The 24,853-nt window shown below is 42.2% G+C and overlaps 1 protein-coding gene across 7 annotated transcripts in view; it reads left to right on the forward strand.

Annotated features, from left to right (window-relative positions):
* The window catches only part of LOC116591218, a 198,499-nt gene that overhangs the window by 50,487 nt on the left and 123,159 nt on the right, over positions 1-24,853 (forward strand). The window contains exon 3 of one of the 7 annotated variants that reach the window (XR_004285877.1): positions 913-1,089. The exons of 5 other annotated variants lie outside the window; for them this stretch is intronic. The gene's annotated coding sequence lies outside the window, so the exon portion shown is untranslated. Of the gene's footprint in view, positions 1-912; positions 1,090-7,502; positions 7,695-24,853 lie in introns of all 7 variants that reach the window. One more of the 7 variants, XR_004285876.1, reaches the window with a different exon arrangement.

The raw sequence follows: 24,853 nt of genomic DNA on the forward strand, positions 1-24,853 counted from the left end.
CACAAAAATACTTAGGTATAACTTGAGAAAAAAAAAAAAAAAAGAGCAGGATCAGGAGCCCCTGGGTGGCTCAGTTGGTTAAGCATCTGCCTTCAGCTCAGGTCATGATCCCAGGGTTCTGAGATCAAGTCCTGCATGGGGCTCCCTGTTCAGCAGGGAATCTACTTCTCTCTCTCCCCACTTGTGCTATTGTTCTCATTCTCTCTCTCTTAAATAAATAAATTAATTTAAACAATTGGGACCAAATGCAATTATAAAAAAGGTGAAAGCTTTGATTAGTTCTTTAAGGTTTTAACTTGATCCCAAACCTGTGAAGTGTTGGTGGCAATTGTTTTGTTTTCCACTCCCGTGCATTGTTTCCAGAATGGGATATTGTGTGCCACGTTATTGAGTTGGCTTTGACAGAGAATTTTCTGTAGAGATTGATCAATTGTCCTAGTTTGGGGAGATGGCAGAGCTTTTTGCACCATGAGGAGCTGTATAAAAGCCAGTTGGTGGGAAAGAGAAACAGGAATGAGAGACACGCCCTTCTCTTGGGGCAAATTTATTTCCTTCTCTTCTACAGCATCATTTGCTAGAACCTGGATAAGCCATCAGCACGGACTCCTGGGGGCCTGTTCAACAGCGGTGGGATGTGTTTTTGCTCTAGCAAAGGAAAACTTTAGTAGGGTGGAAGCAGGAGCTAAGATTGAAGGGTGGGGACACAGACAGGTGAGTGGAAACTGAATTATGAGGGGGAGAGGGTGCATAATAGAAGGTCAAGTCCAAGCTTGGGAGAGGCAATTCTGGTCTAGTTTCACACAGGCTTTGAAATCCAGAGGAAGGGGATGTGGCTTTTAAACTCTAGGGATGTGATGATGGAAAAATGAAGAATAGCAGTGTTTTTTAAGAAACAACCTCTTGAAATATTAGGAAGAAAAGCAAGGATAAAACCCAGTCTTCAGAGGTATCAGTTGGCCAGACAGAGACTAAGAAGCAAGCATCGGTCTGTGACTGAAGCAGAGGGCAAGATTGCTAGCTGGCTTTGGTGCCCTGTGAGAAGAGAGACCCCCGGCATTCAAGAGGCCTAGACAGAGGAGATGAGAACAGGTAAGGGATTCTCACATTTGCTGAGCATTTAATATTCCATATACTCTGTTTAATTTTTGAAGCAAACCTGGGAGTACTCTTTGCAGAAGTTTTAATGATTTGATCCAAGATCATGAATTTAAGTGGAGGATGTAGTTCTGACTCTCTAAAATCCGTATGATTTCTTTCCTAGTATTTTGGGGGCTTTTCAGGGATTGCTGCCCATTATACCTTCAGTAGGCAAGCGTTAGAGAAGTCTATGACCCAACCTTGAGGGCTTGCAGGGTGAGAATGATTGATGTGTTCTGCATAGACCTCTTGTTAGTTCACAGAGAGAGGAGGAAGCCTGGGGGTAGATAGGACACTGCCTAATTAGGAGTCTGAAGGTTGTCCTGTCCCATATTCCCAGGAATTTAGCATGCTATGTTCTGGGTTAATTCCCGGCAGCCTTGAGCTTTCTCTTGTGCCCATAGCCATTTTCCAAAGAGTCCTCAGGACCCTAATAGGACCCTTAAAGGAAAAATATGGTAAAACATGAAAATATGCTTAATCTTGTAACTGATCAGGTAAAAGCAAATCAAATGAGCCTTTAGATGCTATTTTCATGCCATCAGATAGAAATAAATTAGAAATATTTTAATATCCAGTGTCTTTGAAAGTATAGACAAAATGGAACTCCAGTTTGCTGTTGGTAAGCATGGAAGCTAGCAGTCCTTTTTTAAAATTGACCCAGAAATTTCACCTTATAGAAATAACCATGTAAGTATGCAAGGATATGTGTACAATGGCATTTATTCCAGAACTGCTTAAAAATTAAAAACTTAGGGGTGCCTGGGTGGCTTAGTCAGTTAAGTGTCTGCCTTTGGCTCAGGTCATGATCTTGGGGTCCTGGGATCAAGCCTGAGCATCAGGCTGTCTGCTCAGCGAGGAGCCTGCCTCTCTCTCTCTCTCTCTCTCCCTCTCTGCCCTTCCCCACCACTTGTTCTCTCATCCTCTCTCACACAAATAAATAAATACTATCTTAAAAAAATTAAAAACTGAAACCAAGTAAATATCCATCCATAAAAAAGTTAAATTACAGCAGATTTGCTCCTAATGAGTATGATGAAGCCAATTAAAAACGTGGTTGAACGGTCTGTGCTTACGTGGAAGGGTATCCAGGATATAAGGAGTGCAAAAGCAAACTAATGAAACAACAAAAAAGGATATATGCCTGTGAGTGAAGAAAGATCAGCAAGGATCCATATCCCACACAGTGGTTATTTTAAAGGAGAGAAGGGTAGAAGGGGGCAGGGACAGTTGAGGTGACCCTCACTCTTCACATGTTTCTTCGTGGTTTGAATTCGAGATGATCTATTAAACATTTATTGCTGTTATAATTTAAAATAAATTCATAAAATAAAAGTAAGGAACAGTCAATGGTAGGCAATTATCTTTCTAAGCCGGAGGCCGAGGACAGCGACTTGAGGTCATGCGTGATTCTGTACCAGCGCCTACCACAGAAATACAGACACGGGCTAAAATCTGCTCCACTTAGGGAAGCCAAAAAAACCGCTCCAGGCAGGGCTGCAGCTGGCAGAGCAGGCGTCTAATTTCTCCCACCTACCAGTTATTCTAGCCCAAGCTCCTGGTAGCGTTATTTCCTATTCCCCAGCAATTCCTTTGAGTCTGAACTTCAGACTGACCTCCTGTTTCTCCACCTGAAGCTATTTTTTAAATATTTTCTCTTCCCCTCAATTTACATTTTAATGCTTAGTGGGTTCACGACACTGTAAGATTCTTTATAACAGGTGCTGAGATACGTGCAAAACTTTCATGAGGTTTTTCCTTGATGAATGCCCCCGGAGGAGTTGTCACTAGCGTGTAGTATATGGACGAAATTAAACTCAGAAAATAATGACAGGGAGGTTAATTTTCTTCCCATTGTATGTATAGTTAATTTCCTTTCATTTAGCTTTGAAAAAAAGGTAAGGGTTAAAAGGAAGACAGGGAGGAAATCGAATTTGAGGTGATTGGGTACAACAGTAGCAGGACACTAGTACACCCTGGCTGCTTTACTTGAGGTGTCCTTCCTGGTGGGACCCAAGGCCCTTAGAACCTTGTGGCTTCACGTGTCCCACTGAGCACTGAAAGGTGGTTCTGAATGTAGCCAGGAAGAGGACTGTCCAGGCAATTGAGACCATTTGACCGACTCATTGGTTCCCCCTTCAACTCCCTCTTCTTTTCAACAACAGCTCCTTGTCAGCTCCATCTCAAGAGCAGGAAACAGAATAGCTGTGGTGACGCGTAAGACAAGGCAAGTGCTTGAGACATGATTGGTTTTAGGGCAGCCTCAGAACTGGCCGCGTGACACCTTATGAGTTTGATTGGTGGTTACAGCCATTGGAAGCTGGATGGCTTGTTCTATGCTCATAGTCAAGTAGAACTGTAATTTGCTAGGCTTGGGCTAATAGATCGCTGTGTAAATGACATCAGGGACTCGCTCTCCACTCTCTAAATGCGAAAGAAGCCATGAGCAGACAAATTAGATGAATAAATACTCCCTATATAAGTTCCCTGTCCTAACAGATTAGTCACTCACAAACTTGAGAATACATAAGAGCCACCTGGGGATCTTGTTAAAAATTGCAGATTTCCAGCTCTGCTCCTGGTAATTCTGATGGAGTAGAGCGGGGATGTATTTTTGACACGTGCCCCAAGTGATTCTTCTGCAGGCAGTCCATGGAGCCCACTCTAATGGAAGAGCCTAGAAGCTGCTGGGGTCAGAGAGAGGCACCACTCACACGTTCTGGTGTTTTGACATGGAGGGCTAGCTGTAACTTCCAAACATTTTTTTCTGCTCTTCACATTTATATATTCTTCCATTGTTACCTCGTTACATAGGAACTTGAAAGGGGGAGGGGTTGGGAGAGTACAGGGTCCTAGGGTGGCCGGGTGGGGCTCACTTATCAGAGTCTCCACATGGGCATGTGGGGCACGCTTCCGGATTTTGATATTTTTTCTATTCCCTACTTCCCTGACCAGCAGGTGATTCTCAGCTTGGAGAGAAACAAGTGTCTCTTAGTGGGGAGTCTCTGGGTATAAGGATACTTGCTAACATTCAGGGTACTGTGCTAACATTCAGTTGCATTTTGGGCAACTAGCAAACGTGACTTTGTATGAGGGCGTGTTCCTTCCTGTTGAGGCTGGTGAAAGATGACCTAGTCCCTTCGTGAGGCGTTGCTCTCCAAAGTCTAGTCTTTCATTCATCTGGGCTGGGGCTAGAAGGTTGGGGCTCTGCCTGTGGCTGTGCAGTTTGTGCATTTGTTCCGAAAGGGCAAGTATGACTGGAATCCAGGGTAGGTCCCAGTGCCCAGCTGGACGTCGGGGCAAGGATAACGGCTGTGCCTGGCCTGAGGAAGTGTGACCTTTTAAAAATCCACACAAGCTGGGGCACCTGGGTGGCTCAGTCGGCTAGGCATCTGCCTTCTGCTCAGTTATGATCCCAGGGTCCTGGGTTCAAGTCCCACTTCGGGCTCTCTACTCAGTGGGGAGTCTACTTCTCCTTCTCACTCTTCTTCTGTACTCTCTCTCTCTCAAATAAATAAATAAAATCTTAAAAAAAAAAAAAATCCACACAATCTCTCTGCTAGTTGTGACCCTGCCAGATGGCACCCCTAAGCTTCTCTCAGTTTTAATGCCCTTTTTGACATCCCTGAACTGGGTATTGGGTTGACAGGAAGGGAAAACAGAATGAAGCTTAGGAAGAACTCTGTTTACTGCTGCATCTTCCAAGAGCTGGAAATCTCTGCTTTCCTGATGATATTTAAGCCTCAAGAAGAGCCCACCCATCTGACCTCCTCTAGGCTATGTTCATCTACCCATTGGAAAAACAAATTCCTAAGTGAGTGACACATTATCCCCTTGGGTCTTGTCAATTCTCTTATTTTCCAGTCTCCAGCTTATCAGCTAGACTTGTTTAATGCCTGAGGCCAAGGTACTGTAGTGTCTCTTAATTAACTAGTTGTGCACAGCTAATTACTTACTGAGGTATCTCATCAATATACAATGTATATTGACTCCAAGTCAGCTCAGAGGCATTATAAAATTTCTGTTGGAACCCATGCCTTCTTAAATACCAGCCGTCCAAGAGCTCCAAAGGAGGATAAGGGAGAAGCTAGGAGGGAACACTTTGGAAAAAGGGGTTGTGCTTTTCACTGCTACCCCTCTCCGCACCATATTTCCTATCCAAAATGATCTCTAATGAGATTTTGTATAAGCATTTGCCTTCTCACAACCTACGCCACTCTCCTGGTGATAAAATAATCCTTAAAAGGCTACACCTCACCCTTTCTGAGTGGGTTCATGTCCTGAATACTTTGACTATAGCAAGATGCCTGTTGCTCATCCTCACAGGCCATGGACGCTTCAGAAAACTTTTCTGATTCACTGTTTCGGTGCCTGGCTTTCTGGCCCCTGCCGACCAGCCTCCCCTCTGCAGTGTCCGTGGCTTCCCTTGCAAAGGATCCTTGACAGACAAGGATCACAATTAGGCAGAGAGTCAGGCAGAGAGAGGAAGAAGCAGGCTCCCCGCGGAGTAGAGAGCCTGATGCGGGGCTCGATCCCAGGACCCTGGGATCATGACCCGAGCCGAAGGCAGAGGCTTTAACCCATTGAGCCACCCAGGCACCCCTGGACACATTCTTCTTAAAGGGAGATTAGCAGGTGCTCAGGAGGGTCGTACAGAACATTAGCTACCTAATCATCAACGTTCCTAACTGGGGAGTTCTCCAATGTAGACGATTTATTGTGCTTTCACTATAGGGTTAGGCAGGGTATATTGTATGGAACCCAACTCAGTATTCACACTCTATCAGCTAAGGACCAGCCTCGATTTTGCAGTTGAAAATCTTGAGGGGATTGGAAATAATTTGTCTGAAGGCCCACATCTTTTTTATTTAATTTTAATTTTAATTTTTTTAAAAAAGATTTTATTTATTTATTTGACAGAGAGCGAGCACAAGTTGGCAGAGCAACAGGCAGAGAGGGGGAAGCAGGCTCCCCGCTGAGCAGAGAGCCCAATGTAGAGCTCTATCCCAGGACCTTGGGATCATGACCTGAGCCGATGGCAGATCCTTAACTGACTGAGCCACTCAGGTGCCCCAAATGTCACACATCTTATTAAAACAAAACTAAACCTAATGAATACTGTTTTTCTGAAAATAAATAAATTGAAAAAATTAAAAAAATAAAAAAATAAAAATACCTAAAAACCAAACCAAAACAAAACAAACAAACAAAAAAACAAAACTAAACCAAAAAAGGTAGAGGAGAAAAAGTGCTTTAAAGGGAAAAGAGACAGTGGTGAGGTACCTTCTCTTGAGAACAAATACTCATTTGGGAAGTGTTTTCCTACTGCTGGGTCAGCTGATCAGGGCTGCAGTGGCAATGCAGGGTTTAGAAATGATTTTATTTCGTTGGTCTCATTTTATTCTTCTATCCTTTACAATCTGAGGCCTGTCTTACCCAAAATGCAGCTTTCAGACATGAAGGTATCTCCACATTTTCTCCTCTTCCGTCTGTTTAAGAAATATTATAGTGCGCACTCTTTTTCCTTCTGGAAGCGCAGACTTTGTAAATGAGTTGTGGGCAAGACAAAATGCCCATGGGTTGGCCAACGTCAGCATCCCTGGATCAATGGCTCGCAACCTTGAATGCTCATGAGAATCCCAGCATGGGGCACCCAACCTGCTACATCAGCATCTCTGGGCATAGATGGGGCTTCAGTGTATTTGAGAGCGTCAGGCTGCTTTCCAGGGCACGTGGCCCCTTGAGAACTGCTGCTCCAGCCAAGGTTCTCCAACTTCACAAGCTTAGAAAGCGCCTGAGCTCTTGTTAGAATGCAGACTCTGATGCCGTAAGATTGTGTTGGTGCTGACAGTCTCATTTCTAGCAGCTTTCTAGCAGTGGAAGCTGCTCTCCACATTTTGGGGAGCAAGGTTCTAGATCAGTGGTTCTCACTGTGTGGTCCCTGGATCTGCGGTATCAGGGAGTTTTCAGGCATGCAAATTCTTGGGCCCAATCCCTGTCCTGTAGTTCAGTAACTCAGAGGGTGGAGAACAGCTATTGCATTTAACAAGCCCTCCAGGTGGTCCTGATGGAACTGAAGTTGGAGAACCACTGCTAGGTAACAGTTTCACTTTCACTTCGGTGTTGGGCTTTGGAGACACAAGTTCCCCCAGCTTATATCTAAAGCAATGGAGGGCTGATTACAAGGATATTGGGGTAAATAAGAGAGCAGGCTTCATAGGAACCCAGGAAAAGGGGCCCAGCGGGACGGTTGGGATTTGCTGCTGGGTCACTGCGAGGCATCCCAAGTCCCGGGGTGGTGGTCGAGCGTGGTGTGGGATTCAGGATCTGTACTGACTGCCCATGCTGACTTCTCATTTTCCCAGCTGCAGAAGTTCCTGGTTTCTTCCTCCAGTGCCTTACTGTTAACCTGACTCTGATCTCTGCCTCTGCCTGCGGCAAGTGGCTTAGTTAGAGTTCTGGAAGAAGGCTGCTGGAGTTAGCATTCTGGCTCATTATCTGTATGACCTGGGGTGCTTCGTCTCACTTCTATTGGCCTCAGTGTTCTTGTCTGAAAGGTAGGAATATTAACTGTATCTACCCTACAAATTTATATAGCTCACACACCAAAGCTGGGGTTATTGTCTTGGTGTGCCCTCCTGCTTCTAGATGCATCTACCACAACTGACTCTCAGTCTAAACCCTGAGTTCATGTATTTGAGAAAGAGACCCAGATTGCTGCGGTGAGTCACTGTGTAGTTCCTGGGCCAAGCTCTCCCACAAGGTATCTGTGGGCGTCCTGTGTATTTGCTCTTTGGGGCTTAGATGCTCTCCTCTGGTCCATGATACCTCACTCACTCAGAAGATCCCTTCACGCTATAACCAAAGAGAGGAAGAGAGTGTATGTGGTATTGTACTGTTGCAGGATTTCTATTCCTTCGGTGCCTGCAGTTCTTGGTCACACCGCTTCAAAGGATGAAGAGGTAGACCAGGCAAAGAGTGATGGGCTACAGAGAAAAGTCTATTAAGTGATAGTACAAAGCTCTCGAAGATGGAGGGGACCCAAGAGGGTTGCCGATTTGGCTTTTAGATCTAGGAGTTTTTATGGGCTTTTTGGTGGGCTGTTTTGATTGATGAACCCTCCATGCACCTGTCACCCCATCAGGTTTTTGTCTTTTCTCTATCACGTGGGAAAGGGTGGAAGGCTTCTTCCAGGGTGGTGTAAAATCCTTTTAAGGGAGGTCCACCTCTTCCGTGGGTGCCGCTCATCCCTGCCTGCCTTTCTTCCAACTGAAGTTTCTTCCAACTTCATGAGTACCAGCGGGACACTTGGCTAGTCCCAGACCCTGGGAACTTCCAGGGGATGTATTCTCTTAGGTTGGCCCCAACCACCTAACCATCTACTGATGGCATTTTGTGTCTGAGTCCACAATTTGGAAACCTATTTTTACATGAATGGGTCACATTTGGATATAGCGAGTGGATTACAGAAGTGGAGACAATGCCACATGATGACTTTCCCTTCTGGCCCCTCCGTCTGGAGCTGTAGGATCTCTGAAGCAGGGAAGGTCAGCAGGAGGAAGACATGCTGCTCACTGACAGAGGCAAAGGGTGCCAACCTCTGACTAAACATTACTCATTTAAAAAGTCATTTCCTCCCCATCCTCCCTGGAACTTTTAAAATCAATGCCTTTGTGATTGTTTAGGCTTGGAGAAAAAGGAGCTGATATGGGTCACTTAGAAGCACTTTGGGGCTAGTTTCCGGCAACAGAGTTGCTGCGTTAATGTGCTCAGAAGTGTGGATTCTGCAGTTCCCAGATAGTAAAGGGAGTTTTGAGATGAATGCTCCACAGACAAAACTGTGCTTATTGGACTAAGCAGTAACTACTAGCTCTTTCCCTATTTACCGATTTTGGAGTGATGAGATCCAGCCGTGCCAAGTGCGAGATGCTTCCCTTTATAGTTTTTGAATTTGCATGATAGCATTCCATTTTTGATCATCTAGAATCTCTCTGCTTTTTTCTCTCTCCATGTAGGAAAGCAGAGAGAAAAGCCATAGAGTAATTATAATGAGAAGCCTTCTAATGATCTGAGGTCCTCCCACGGTTCCTCTCCCCCCCACTTGCACCCTGCAGTCATCAGCGTTCTGATCAGAAGGTTTTTGGACCTGGAAGAGCTGTCTGGTTCAATGTCTGACTTGAGTATTTCAGGGTATATACAGAATCCTTTGAAAGGAAATGGATTCTTACAGATTTCTAGCAATACCTCTTAACACTTTTTATTATAAAATTCCTTAGATAGGTAAAAAAAAATATATAAAACTAGTATGCAAACATGTGTGTTATACAGTCACGAACCCCCCTCCCCTTCATTCCTTACAAATTAAATAGAGACAAAAGTATGACTGATAATTTCAAATAAATAACTTTGAAGAGCAGATATTATTTGAAATATCTGTAATTCTGTAATATCTGTAATATCGGTAATTGCCAAAGCTGGATGTATTAATGGAAAAAGTATTGGCGTAACTGTTTTACTTATGACTGTTTTCTGTTTAATCATTTCCAGACATTATATAAATTGCAGTCATTTTCATTATTATTATTTTGCTACTTTGACAATAAAGTCATGTTAAACTGTGAAGGTTGGCTCACTTAGCAAATACACTCTCCACACTGAAGAAAACAGTATTCTTTAACAAAAGAAGGCTAATTGTTTTTTTATTGGTGACATAAACAGAGCACTTGACTGCCACAGCCAAGGAATTTGGATGCCTTTCTTTCCAACAGTCCTGTGCCATGTAGTGACTCAGTCTCCCATCACTCTGTTCAAGTAGCTATGAAATTCTTGCACAATGTGTGGTAACACCCTTTGTCCTTGGCTTGGCATACCCTCAATTTTAAACGTGAGTACAGAGGCATTCATTGGAAACTCATATTCATCCAGATGACATGGGCTATTTTACATTAATATTTATCTTTAGATTACCATCAAAATGAAAACACAGAATTACAGTCTCATAAGCATTTTGGATTTGGGGAAAATCTGAGAACCTTCAGAGGCCCTAAGACTCCAAGTTGTGAAACAGTGGTCACGTTACCACCTAATTAGGTTTTACCTCATTTCATTCTCACAAATACCCTACGAGGTAGAAGCTAGCATCAACCTGACTTCACAGATGAGGCTCTGGGCTGTGACAGGATTCAGGAATTTGCCCAGCACCAATACAGGCAGTGAGAGAGGAACCAGGATCCCATTCCAGGTCCATCTGTCTCCGAAGTCTCTCTCCTTCAGATCTCTTGGGACCCTCACCCCTATAAGGTGATCTGTCCAGAATCCTCAGGCCACTGTGTAGGAATGATCTTTGGGCAGACAGGGGCTCATACCTATTCTTTTTATAGTTTCTTGAGGAAACTCAAAGCAAAAGTGGCATTCATAAGCTGAAGGAACACAGTGCCATTCTGTGAGTCAGAAGTCTCAATGAGAATTCATTTACCTCACACATGATTTCTCTCAGAATCAGTCCTAACGTCATTCTGGCCTTCTCTGGACTTTTTAGGCCCCACACTTGAGGCCAGCACTAAGTTGTGTTGTTGGGTGAGATTTGCATCAGAAACTCTGGGTGGATGTCCTCCTTCTTCAACTTCTTCTTTTATTATGTTATGTTAGTCACCAGAGGGGGAGGTCCTACTTCTATTGCTGAAAGGTCTGTCACCTTGGGCAAGCCACTCACTCCTTTGAGTACACATTTACTATCTTTTTAAAAATGAGAACAGGGCACCTCGGTGGCTCAGTTGGTTGGGCCTCAGCCTTTGGCTCAGGTCATGATTCCAGGGTCCTGGGATGAGTCCCACATCAGACTCCCTGCTCAGCAGGAAGCATGCTTTTCCCTCTCCTACTCCCCCTGCTTGCATTCCCTCTCTCGTGTCCCTCTGTCAAATAAATAATAAATAAAATCTTTTTAAAAATGAGAACATTGGTAATTCACAGGTGTGTTATGAGAGGTCCATGAGGCCCTATGTACAACAGTGTTATACTGTGAGCCATTTTCAACAGCAGAACAGGTCGGTATTCATTACGTGCCCCCAGCCACCCCCAACACTTACAGAGTTCCTAGTAAGTGTCAAGACGTGTGCTGGCACTGGAAATACGAAAATTAGACATGGTCCCTGATCTTAATGAATTCAGAGTCTAGTGAGGGAGGCTGGCATTAAAAAAAAAAAAAAATCCTGCTATACTTCATTATGCAAAGTCATAGAAATCTGTGATATGCAAGAGAAGCAGTAATCGAAGTGCCTTAAGAGATGGCTTAAATTTTGCAGAACAGAGACAGGGGCTTATCCTTTGACTATCCATAAAAATTGTAAAAACACAAGGCAGCATGGTGTGCTTGGGAATTAGGTCAGTGAGGTGGAGCCCACATGAGGTCAGTATCACTGGGTCCCAGAGAGCCCAGGCTCCAGCCTCCTCTGCTTTTGTCATATCCTGATTAGATACCATTGTAATGCCCACCCATGCCATTTCCTTGCTCTCCAGAATGGCAGAAAGTAATTACTTTGTGCTAGTTTAGAATGTACTTTGAGGATGAAAAACATCAAACACAATCTCCATTTAATTGGCTTTTCCTGCTGTTTCTGCACTCGGGCTGCATGACCAGCTCCGAGAGCTCCAGGGGCACCTTGACACTTGCTCTCCTGGAGAGGGCTCCTTTCCCTTTGGCAGGCCTTTGATTTCCTCTGCATACATTATTTGGCCTCTGCCTTGTTGCTCTTTTGATGGCCCACTTAGACCCCCAGGGCTAGAGTACCCTTGGCCACACTGGGCATAAATGATAGATGTGACCCCTACCGTTCTTCAGGAGTCGGTACCATCGTGTTCCCCCTCACTGAGGTCGATGCCTGTGGACCAGGTGCATTAACCTGGCTGTTTGCCTTATCAAACTGGACAGAATATTTGGTGTCTTTCATCCCCAACTCCTGTTGTTGTTATTGCCTCGTGACTTTTGTGGAGAACACAGTTCCTATTACGTTATTCTATGAATTCCATCAGACCGTGACTCGGGCGGTGTTGATAGCTGCTGAATGACATTTTCAACAAATGTTCCTAACTGTGTGGACGACCCAGCACCATCCTTGGGGCCGGGGTGGTGCTGTTGCATTACTCTCAGGCCACTGCCTGGAACCTTGAGGAAAAATTCAATACCTGTATCCGAGACAATGAGAAGAGGATTCTGGCCATGAATTCTATGGGCCCTTTGATCTTTAAAATTTTTTTTTTTAAAAGATTTTATTTATTTATTTGACAGAGAGAGATCACAAGTAGGCAGAGAGGCAGGCGGGGAGGGGCGGGTAGCAGGCTCCCTGCTGAGCAGAAAGCCCGATGCGGGACTCCATCCCAGAACCCTGAGACCATGACCTGAGCTGAAGGCAGAGGCTTTAACCCACTGAGCCACCCAGGTGCCCCATTTATCTATGGGCCCTTTGGAGTGAGGGTGATTTTACAGCCTACTTCATAGTCAGGGGCCCTTCTTACAAATAACTTGGCCAGTCTGAATTTGAGTATGTGGGTAGTTTCTCCAAAGTGTGGTCCAGATCAGAGTTTTCCCTTGGAGAGTGATCATAACTACAAGACAATGCATTGGTACACTGGAAAAAGATATTAGAACCTAGATATTTGAGGCATCTGGGTAGCCCAGTTGGTTAAGTGTCTGCCTTCAGCTCAGGTCATGATCCCAGGGTCCTGGGATTGAGCCTCACATTGGGCTCCTTGCTCAGTGGGGACCCTGCTTTACCCTTTCCCTCTGCCCCTTTCCCCTGCTTGTGCTCTCTCTCTGGCCAATAAATAAATAACATCTTAAAAAAAAGAATCAGATATTTACTTGATATATTGAAATGAATGAGTTGGAGTTCTAATCTAGGCAATAAAGAAATTAGGAGTGACTTTAACTGGTCTAGCTATCAGCTGGTAAGGGTATCATGAGGGAAGGGTACTGGTCGCATAGCGTGGGTACCATTCATTAGTTTTTTTTCCAGCATCTTGTGATGACTTGCAGTTTCTATGGGCTTGATTAAGTGAACAAGTGTCTTAAAAGATTTATGTTGTAAAACCTTGTAATAAAGGTAGTATTAGGCAATAATTCAAGGCCAATTACAGAGAAGATCCCTCTGACATGAAGTTGACCCATAACTTCAAAATTATGAACAAAACTACTTGAAATATGGATTTTGCTATGGGCTGATTGTGACTTCAGCATCTTCCCCCATCTCCCAGTGCATTTGGTTGACCTCCTAACCCCCAATACCTCACAACAAAACCTTAGCTGGAGATAAGATCTTTACAGAGTTAATTAAGTTAAAATGAGGTCATTGGGGTGGGCTCTATTCAGTATGACTGGTGTTCTTAAAGAAAGAGGAAATTTGGGCACAGAAATATGCATAGAGGGAGGACCACGTGAAGACACAGGAAGAATATGGCCCCTTACCAGCCAAGGAGAGAGGCCCAGAAAAGATTCTTCCTTCACAGCTCTGAGAGGGAGCCAATCCTGCCAACACCTTCATCAATCTCGGACTTTCAGCCTCCAGAACTGTGAGAAAATAAATTCCTGTGGTTGAAGGCTCCCAGTCTGTGGTACTTCATTGTGGCAGCCTGAGCTGACTAACAGATTCACATCCAGTCTCAGTTAGCAGTGGGCCTCTGTCATTAGGTATGATGCCTTGAGGTGTGAGTTAATGACACTAAGAAGGTATTAACACTAGAAAGACATTTGAAACCGAGCATCAGCACAGGAATACAACCCAAAAGTTCACCAACAATGAAATGTGTTCAATCATTGCTATCACCCAACAATACTACTATGAGATTCTAGGAGGGGCAGAAAGGTTTTTTGTACCCTTAATAAGTAAAATAAATCATGATGTTTATTTTATTTCATTCTCTTACTATTTTGGAGATTAACTCATATCTCTATTTTATTTATTTATTTATTTATTTATTTTTAAAAGATGCTTATTTTTTTTTAAAGATTTTATTTATTTATATGACAGAGAGAGATCACAAGTAGGCAGAGAGGCAGGCAGAGAGAGAGGGGAGGAAACAGGCTCCCTGCTGAGCAGAGAGCCCGATGCAGGACTCGATCCCAGGACCCTGAGATCATGACCTGAGCCAAAGGCAGCGGCTTAACCCACTGAGCCACCCAGGTGCCCTCATATCTCTATTTTATTATATAGTTAATATGATAGTCTTACAGTAGTGTATATGTACATAATTTATAAATAAATATACATAAATATGATGAGTGTTCAGATATATTTTTGATGGGGTATGTAATTAAAAATGTTTAGGGAACCATTGGCAGTGATAATGTGGCTTCGATTCCTTCCTTCTAAACCTGAATCCTTGAGGTCCTTCAGATTCACAATGTGATAAACAATTTTTCAAGACTATAGAGGTCCTTCAGTAACCAAAGTTTCATTCAGAGAGGAAAATGCTTATGCCTTGTAAGATTCATACTTTCCTATGAAGATTTAAATAAAAAGAATTTCTTGATGGGTTTCAGGTTTTTTTTTAAATTAACATACAATGTATTATTTGCCCCAGGGGTACAGGTTTGAATCATCAGGCTTACACATTTCACAGCACTCATGATAGCACATACACTTCCCAATGTCCATAACCTAACCACCCTCTTCACAACACTCTCCCCCACAGGCAACACTCAGTTTGTTTCCTGAGATTAAGAGTCTCTTATGGTTTGTCTCCCCCTGGATCCCATCTTGTTTCATTTTTTTCCCTCCCTACCTCCCACGACCCCCGCCCTGCCTCTCAAATTCCTCATATCAGAGAGATCATGTGATAATTGCCTTTTTCTGATTGTCTTATTTCACTTAGCATAATACCCTCTAATTCCATCTACATCATTGCAAATGGCAAGATTTTGTTTCTTTAGATGACTACTGAGTATTTCTTGTGTATATATACCACATCTTCTTTATCCATTCATCTGCTGATGGACATCTAGGTTCTTTCCATAGTTTGGCTATTGTTGACATTGCTGCTATAAGCATTGGGGTGCACATGCCCCTTTGGATCCCTACATTTGTGTCTTTGGGGTAAATACCCAGTAGTGCAATTGCTGGGTCGTAGGGTAGCTCTATTTTCAACATTTTGAGGAACCTCCATACTGTTTTCCAGAGTGGCTGCACCAGATTGCATTCCTACTAACAGTGGAGGAGAGTTCCACTTTCTCCACATCCTTGCCAACATCTGTCATTTCCTGACTTGTTACCTTCAGCCATTCTGACTGTGGCTCAAAACCATATCTCACTGTGGTTTTGATTTGTACTTCCCTGATGGTGAGTGGTGTTGAGCACTTTTTCATGTGTCTGTTGGCCATTTGGATGTCTTCTTTGCAGAAGTATCTGTTCATGCCTTCTGCCCATTTCTTGATTGGATTATTTGTTCTTTAGGTGTTGAGTTTGATAAGATCTTTATAGATTTTGGGTACTAGCCCTTTATCTGATGTGTCATTTGCAAATATCTTCTCCCATTCTGTCAGTTGTCTTTTGGTTTTGTTGACTGTTTCCTTTGCTGTGCAAAAGCTTTTGATCATGATGAAGTCCCAATAGTTCATTTTTGTCCTTTCTTCCCTTGCTTTTGACAATATTTGTAGGAAGAAGTTGCTGGGGCTGAGATCAAAGAGGTTGCTGCCTGTGTTCTCCTCAAGGATTTTGATGGATTCCTGTCTCATATTGAGGTCTTTCATCCATTTAGAGTCTATTTTTGTGTGCAGTGTAAAGAAATGGTCCAGGTTCATTCTTGTGCATGTGACTGTCCAATTTTCCCAACACCATTTGTTGAAGAGACTGTCTTTTTTTCCATTGGACATTCTTTCCTGCTTTGTCAAAGCTAAGTTGACCTTGGAGTTGAGGGTCCATTTCTGGGCTTTCTATTCTGTTCCATTGATCTACATGTTTGTTTTTGTGCCAGTATCATACTGTTTTGATGATTATAGATTTGTAATAGAGCTTGGGGTCTGGAATTGTGATGCCACCAACTTTGGTTTTCTTTTTCAACATTGCTCTAGATATTCAGGGTCTTTTCTTGTTCCATATAAATTTTGGGATTATTTGTTCCATATATTTTTTAAAAACATTGATGGTATTTTGATAAGTACTGCATTAAATGTGTAGATTGCTTTAGGTAGCATAGACATTTTCACAATATTTGTTTTTCCAATCCAGGAACATGGAACATTTTCCATTTCTTGGTTTCTTGCTCAGTTTCTTTCATGAGTACTTTATAGTTTTCTGAGTACAGATTTTTTGCTTCTTTGGTTAGGTTTATTCCTAGGTGTCTTACAGTTTTGGCTGCAATTATAAATGGGATAAACTCCTTAATTTTTCTTTCTTCTGTCTTGCTGTTGGTGTATAGAAATGCAACTGATTTCTGTACATTGATTTTATATCCTGACTCTTTACTGAATTCCTGTACAAGTTCTAACAGATTTGGAGTGGAGTCTTTTGGGTTTTCCACATAAAGTATCATATCATCTGTAAATAGTGAGAGTTTGACTTCTTCTTTGCTGATTTGGATGCCTTTAATTTCTTTTTGTTGTCTGATTGCTGAGTCTAAGACTTCTAGTAATATGTTGAATAGCCTTGGTGATGGTGGACAGCCCTGTCGTGTTCCTGACCTTAGGGAAAAAGCTCTCAGTTTTTCCCCATTGAGAATGATATTCGCTGTGGGTTTTTCATAGATGGCTTCGATGATATTGAGGTCTTCTATCCCTACACTTTGAAGAGCTTCGATCAAGAAAGGATGCTGTACTTTGTCAAATGCTTTTTCAGCATCTATTGAGAGTATCATATGGTTCTTGTTCTTTCTTTTATTCATATATTGTATCATGTTTGATTGATGTGCAGATGTTGAACCAACCTTGCAGTCCAGAATAAATCCCACTTGGTCATGGTGAATAATCCTTTTAATGAACTGTTGGATCCTATTGGCTAGTATTTTGGTGAGAATTTTTGCATCTGTGTTGATCAAGATATTGGTCTGTAATTCTCCTTTTTGATGGGGTCTCTGTCTGGTTTTGGGATACAGGTAATGCTGGCCTCATAAAATGAGTTTGAAAGTTTTCCTTCCATTTCTATTTTTTGGAACAGCTTCAGGAGATAGGTATTAACTCTTCATTAAATGTTTGGTAGAATTCCCCTGGGAAGCTGTCTGGCCCTGGGCTCTTGTTTGTTGGAAGATTTTTGATGACTGCTTCAATCTCCTTACTGGTTATGAGTCTGTTCAGGTTTTCTATTTCTTCCTGGTTCCATTCTGCTAGTTTATATGTCTCTAGGAATGCATCCATTTCTTCCAGAATGTCAAATTTTCTGGTGTATAGTTTCTCATAATCTGTTCTTATAATTGTTTGTTTTTCTTTGGTGTTGATTGTGATCTCTCCTCTTTCATTCATGATTTTATTAATTTGGATCCTTTCTCTTATCTTTTGGATAAGTCTGTCCAGGGGCTTATCAATCTCATTAATTGTTTCAAAGAACAAGCTCATAGTTTTGCTGATTTCTTCTACTGTTCTTTTGGTTTCTATTTCATTAATTTCTTCTCTGATCTTTATTATTTCTCTTCTCCCATGGGGTTTAGGCTTTCTTTGCTGTTCTTTCTCTGGCTCTTTTAGGTGTAGGGTTAGGTTGTGTACTTGAGACCTTTCTTATTTCTTAAAAAAGTCTTGTACTTCTACATACTTTCCTCTCAGGACCACCTTTGTTGTGTCCCAAGGATTTTGAGCAGTTTTGTTTCCACAAATTAAAAAAAATTTTTTTTTTAACTTCCTGGTTGGCCCATTCATTCTTTAGTAGGATGCTCTTTAGCCTCCATGTATTTGAGGTCTTTCCAACTTTCCTCTTGTGATTGAGTTCTATTTTCAGAGCATTTTGGTCTGAAAATATGCAGGGAATGATCCCAGTCTTTTGGTACCAGTTGAGACCCGATTTGTGACCCAGGATGTGATCTATTCTCGAGAATGTTCCATGTGCACTAGACAAGAATGCGTATTCTGCTTTGATATGGAATGTTCTAAATATATCTGTGATGTCCATCTGGTCCAGTATGTCACTTAAAGCCTTTATTTACTTGTTGATCTTTTGCTTAGATGATCTGTCCATTTCAGTGAAGGGGTATTAAAGTCCCCCACTATTATTGTATTATTTTTGATTATCTTGATTTTGTTATTAATTGGTTGATATAATTGGCTGCTCCCACATTAGGGGTATTTACATTTAAAATTGTTAGATCTTCTTCTTGGACAGACCCTTTAAGTATGATGTAGTGTCCTTCCTCATCTCTTATTATGGTCTTTGGCTTAAAATATAATTTATCTGATATAAGGATTGCCACCCCAGCTTTCTTTTAAATTGTGTTCCACTCCCTCACTTTGAATCCGGAGGTGTCTTTGGGTCTAAAATGAGTTTCTTGTAAACAGCATATCGATAGGTCTTATTTTTTATCCATTTGGGTACCCTGTGTCTTTTGACTGGGGCATTTAACTCATTTACATTCAGGGTAAGTATTGAAAGATATGAATTTAGTGCCATTATTGCCTGTAAGGTGACTATTACTGTATATTGTCTCTGTTCCTTTCTGGTCTGTTCCTTTTAGGCTCTCTCTTTGCTAAGAGGACCCCTTTCAATATTTCCTGTAGGGCTGGTTTGGTGTTTGCAAATTCTTTTAGTTTTTGTCCTGGCAGCTTTTTGATCTCTCCTTCTATTTTCAATGACAGCGTAGCTGGGTGTAGTATTCTTTTTTTTTTTTTTTTTTTTTAAGATTTTATTTATTTATTTGACAGACAGAGATCACAAGTCGGCAGAGAGGCAGGCAGAGAGAGAGGAGGAAGCAGGCTCCCTGCTGAGCAGAGAGCCCGATGCGGGACTCGATCCCAGGACCCCGAGATCATGACCTGAGCTGAAGGCAGCGGCTTAACCCACTGAGCCACCCAGGCGCCCTGGGTGTAGTATTCTTGTCTGCATATTTTTCTCATTTAGTGGCCTGAATATATTCTGTCAGTTCTTTCTGGCCTGCCAGGTATCTGTGGGTAAGTCTGCTGCTAATCTAATATTTCTACCGTTGTATGTTACAGACCTCCTGTTCCAAGCTGCTTTTGGGATTTTCTCTTTGCCACTGAGACTTGTAAGTTTTACTATTAGATGATGGTGTGGACCTATTTTATTGATTTCGAGGAGAGTTCTCTGTGCCTCCTGGATTTTGATGCTTGTTCCCTTTGCCAGATTAGGGAAATTCTCTTCTATAATTTGCTCCAATATACCTCCTCCCCCCACCCTTCTTCTTCTTCTGGGACCTCAATTATTCTAATATTGTTTTGTCTTATGGTATCACTTATCTCCTGAATTCTTACCTCATGGTCCAGTAGTTGTTTGTCTCTTTTGTTCAGCTTCTTTATTCCCATCATTTGGTCTTCTATATAACTGATTCTCTCTTCTGCCTCATTTATCCTAGCCTTAAGAACCTTTATCTTTGAGTGCACCTTTTTAATAGCTTTTTTGATTTCAACTTGGTTATGTTTTAGTTCTTTTATTTCTCTAGAAAGGAATTATATTTCTCCAAAAAGGAGTTATCTAATGTCTTCCATGCTTTTTTTGAGCCCAGCTAGCACCTTGATAATCATTATTCTGAACTCTAGTTCTGATGTATTACTAATATCCATATTGATTAGGTCCCTAGCCATTGGTACTGCCTCTAGTTCTTTTTTTTTTTTTGTGGGAAGTTTTTCTGCCTTGGGCATTTTATCCAGATAAGAATAGATGAATGAGAGAATAAAATACTGAAAGGGTAGCAGTGACCCCAGAAAAATATACACCAACCAAATCAGGAGAGACCCAGAACTGGGGGAGAAAAAAGGGGGGAAAAAAGGAAAAAATATATATATATATTAGACTGGTGAACAGAATAGAGCCACACACTTGATTTTGGGTGTATTTGGTGTATTAGAAGAAACTACCTCCCAAAATTTTAAAGAAATAAAACCATATATATGTATATATGTATATACATATATATATATATATATATATATATATATATATATATATATATATATATGTAAACACAATGAAGGGATGGAATATGCCTGTAAAGGTGAAAATTAAAAAAGATTCTAAAAAGGGAATTGATAAGGTAAGAAATTGGATGAAAAAAGAAAGAAAAAAGACTGTGATCAGGCTGCAGAGTAGAACAGACCCATGCACTAGATTTAGGGTGTATTTTGATCTTTTAGAAGAAATTGTATCCCAAAATTTTAAAGAAAAAGAAAACCTATATGTGTACCAAAAATAAGGTTAAATACAATGAAGGGATAGAATATAACTATAACAATGAAAATTTTAAAAAGATTTTTAAAGAGGTATTGATAAGATAAAATAGTTAAAAATGTTAAAATAGGAAAGAGGAAAATAAAAAATAGAATAAAAAATAAAATTAAAGAAATTTGGGCGCCTGGGTGGCTCAGTGGGTTAAGCCGCTGCCTTCGGCTCAGGTCATGATCTCAGGGTCCTGGGATCGAGTCCCGCATCGGGCTCTCTGCTCAGCAGGGAGCCTGCTTCCCTTCCTCTCTCTCTGCCTGCCTCTCTGCCTACTTGTGATCTCTCTCTGTTAAATAAATAAAATCTAAAAAAAAAAAAAAAAAGAAAAGAAATTTAACTTTGGAAGACTAAAGAATCATGGGGGAAAAAAAGTCATGAATTCTAGGTGTTGCTTTCCCCTAGCTCTGGATTTATGCTGTTCTCCTTGATTGGGGAGCTTGGTCAGCTTGGTCTTGGCTGGATGTTCTTGCTGATCTTCTGGGGGAGGGGCCTGTTGTGGTGAGTCTCAAATGTCTTTGCCACAGGCGGAATTGCACTGCCCTTGGCAGGGGCCAGGCTGAGAAATCTGCTTGGGTTCCACTCTCAGGAGGTTTTGTTCCCTGAATGCTTTCCATACAGCTCTAGAGGACGGGAGTGAAAATGGCGTCCTCCCAATCTCCCTCCCAGAGGAGCTGAGAGCTCAGGGTCCCACTCCTCAGTGCTCCCTCAAAGAAAAAGTAGTCAATCCTTCCTATCTCCCTGCTCTCTGGCTGCACTCTAAGCTCACCTGATGTGTGACCGACGTTTGTATCTCTGGCACACAGCCCTGTTTGAGTCTCCAAACCTAGCAGATTCCTGCAATGTGCTCCCATGCTGCTCTTCCCAGAGGAGGAAGGAGGGGGTCTCTCCAGATCTGCCACTTTTGGGGTCCCTGCTTGAGGAGCAGTGGTCCAACTGTGCCTTGGATCATCATTTAAGGTAACCCTGAGCTGAGAGCTCATGCGTTGACTCTCTCTCTGAAGCCAGCTTCTCTGCTCTGATACCTGGGAGCTCTGCCACACTCAGATACCCCCTGGTCTTTTTGTGTCCCCATGGGTCCTAAGACTACAGTGTCCCTGTGAGGGCTCCATCCCCCTTGTTAGCCTCTGGAGTGATGTCCCTCAATGGAGCAGACTTCTAAAAGTTCCAATTTTGTGCTCTGCTGCTCTCTCACTTGCCAGGAGCCAGCCCTTCCCTCCATGGTCTATCTTCCCATTGCTTCAGATTTGTTTCACTGCATGTCCTACCTTTTGGAAATTGGTTGATTTTCTGTTCCTAGACTTGCTGCTCTTTTTCTGTTTGGTATCCTGTTGAGTTTGTAGGTGTTTAGAATAGTTTGATAACTATCTAAGCCAAACTCCTGGGACCTGATGATATTTTGGTCTCTACTCCTCTGCCATTTTGCTCCTTCTGGGTTTCAGGTTTTAAAGACAGTTTCTAAAATGACTTAAATATGCTTCTATATAGAAACTAATTTTTGTTGTTGGTTTTTTTCCTCAACATTTTTCTTCTATTCAGTAGCATTTAAAAAATTCTCACAATGACCAAAAAATCCGCTCACAGACCTAAGAAATTGGGAAAGGTCCTCACCAACCTATGTATTCACAGGCATTTGGGGTACATTGCATAGAAGAAAGCTAGTTGATTTAGTAGCTACCCCTGGAGAATGCAGTTGAATGCAGCCAAAGACTCAGGGGATGGACTGGGTAAGGAGAGAGCGTCATACACATCACATATACACACATTCACACACATACATACAGGCACAAACACACACACACACACACACACACACACACACACACTCAAACACACATGCATACCAGCGTTTATGTATCCTAGGGGCAACTTTCCTGGCTTTTTACCAGAGACCTAGCCACTCCTTCCACAGTAGAAGAATACACAGCCATCAATGGTTTATGTGTTTTGAGTGGCAGGGTTCAAATTTGCGGTGGTACAATAAATGAGTACTAAGGCCTATTGCATTTTTGAATCTCCTCATGTTCAAAAGGGCCCCAAAGGACAAAACATTTAGGCTGTGTAAGCAAACAGTGACTTGCCTTGTGAGGTCTAAGCCTAAGAGTTTTCTGATTACCATCAAGAAAAGCAGAAAGAGAGACATTGGTTCAGGGTGGTTGGATATATATATTTTTTAATACCACTCAAGCAAACATGTGCTTGATTTTATCTACCAGTCTTGCAAATTATCACATGTCCCAGGAGGCACCTAAATACAAAGTTCTGGTTCTAACCACTCATGGCTGTTTGTTACTCACAGTCTGCAAGTCACTGCCAATGTTAAAAGCTGAAAATATGTTATGATGGCAGAATGGCATTGCGATTCCCTGTCTCCCCCACCACTCTCATTAGTCAGTTCCAATGGACTGTAAATTGCTCAAGTGGCAAGTCAGCCTCCAAGGGAGAAGGTGTATAAAGAGAATAATAGAAGAGGTGAGACCAAGTCCTGGGGCTCAGGCACTAGGATATTTAGGATGGAGGGCTGGGATCAGTGAGATATCAGGAGAACAAAGTGAGCATGGCATCATGGTACCCAAGGGAAGAGAGTGTGACCAGCTCTATGTAATGACATCCCTATTCTCAGCTTCCACATTTACCCACTTGTCCTTCTCAGTTGCGGGAATGGATGACTTTCCTCTATGCTGTGAGGTCACTGAACATGTGTCTCAGCAGAAGTTCCTAGTCCTTGCACCATTTGGAACTTTTGCAAGCTATAAAAAATGCCCTCAGTATTATCCTGTACTACCTGTTTTGTATTTCCTTTTTTATAGTGAATATTCCTGGGAATTGACACTGCATGGGAACAAGTTCATGTTGGAGGGAGAATTTTACTAAAAATTTAGGGATGCTTTTGGGAATGAAATTCCATTCAACATGAATTTATTAACTGCTTACTAATATAAGAGGCCATTCTACATGCCGCAAGAAATAAAAAATGAAAGAGATACATTTGGATGTCCTGCAATGTCTGCAATGTAGGAATGGGATTTCTAAAGGAAAATACACATAGAATGTGATGGGGGTGCAAATGAAGAGATCACATTTGGTGGGAAGGATTTTAAAAGACTCAAAGAAGGGGTTAACGTGTGGGTTGGCTCTTAAAGAATGGTCACAGTTTCAAAAGGCAGAGCCGAACTAAAAAGCAATTCAGGAAAATGGAAACATGAGCAAAGGCATAGAGATGGGAAAGTATAGCTCACTTGGGAGAAAAGGTAGTAAATCTGGCCGGAGCATAAAGATATGCATGTCAAAAAAATTTAGGAGACTAAGGTTGAGGAGAAGCATGATGGCCAGTGTCCGAGAGCCCTGGGCGGGGAGGCAGGGAAGCCATGTGGTGAGAAAAGAACATCGCTCTGAGTTAGAGACAGTTTCTCCCAGATATTACTCCGTGATACGAGTCAAGTCAAATGAAGCTCTGCAAACCTCTAATTTTCCTATTGTAAAAGGCACTTGTATACTCACCTAAAAAAAAAAAAAAAAAAAAAAAAAAAAAAAAAAAAACCAAAAAAAACCCAAGTCAAACCAAATCATGATGTTCATAATGGTGGCCTTGAGACATGAATATGGAGTTAAATCTCGTTCAGTATATCTTGTCTAAGAAGTCAGGGAAGTGAGTAAGAGACTTTGATTTCCTAAGAAAGGTTGGTGTAGATTGTGCAAGAGAGAGGGGGTGGAATAAGACCTTTTGTCTTGTGAGAACTTAAATGGTAACTGTACATCCCTCTTTGTGGGGGAGAGGAAAGGATTCTGGATTTGCAAGGTAGTGGATGTTGGAATTTGTCCCTGTAACAGCATCCCTGGGCTCTGGCCAGCATCCTGAGAAGTGGGTGTGCGTCATGAGAAAGAGCAAGGAGCAAAGGGCTGCAACTGTGTGGCTGAGCTTAGCACCAGGAGCTGGAGAGCTCCTTCCTCAGAGAACCACAGAAATCTTTATAGGGGTCTATGCCAGCAAAGGCTCTTTGCAGCAGCAGACCCGCTCACTGGGTGGAACCCGTCTTCAACAGTGCCACCATGTGGCAGAGAGGAGTCATGGCAGTTATGGTCTGATCAGACTCCAGTCTTGGGTGAGCCGAGAAAGCTGAGTGGCAAGATCTCTCCAGACTTGGAAGCCCTAGCACTTGGGGACCCTGTGTACGTGGAGAGGCTTAAAGACGCTGATGCCCTGCATCCTGGTAGGAGACAATACAAGAATTTGAGAAATTGAAAAGTAATTAGAAGTAACTATCTATAATTCAAATTTGTAAAGCAGTTCTAAGTGGTTATGAACACTTAGAATAAAAAAGTAGGTAATTCTTAAAAGTCGATTTTGTCTCTCTAGA

The sequence above is a fragment of the Mustela erminea genome, chromosome 5 (genome assembly GCF_009829155.1).
Source record: "Mustela erminea isolate mMusErm1 chromosome 5, mMusErm1.Pri, whole genome shotgun sequence".
In the NCBI taxonomy this organism is placed as follows: domain Eukaryota; kingdom Metazoa; phylum Chordata; class Mammalia; order Carnivora; family Mustelidae; genus Mustela; species Mustela erminea.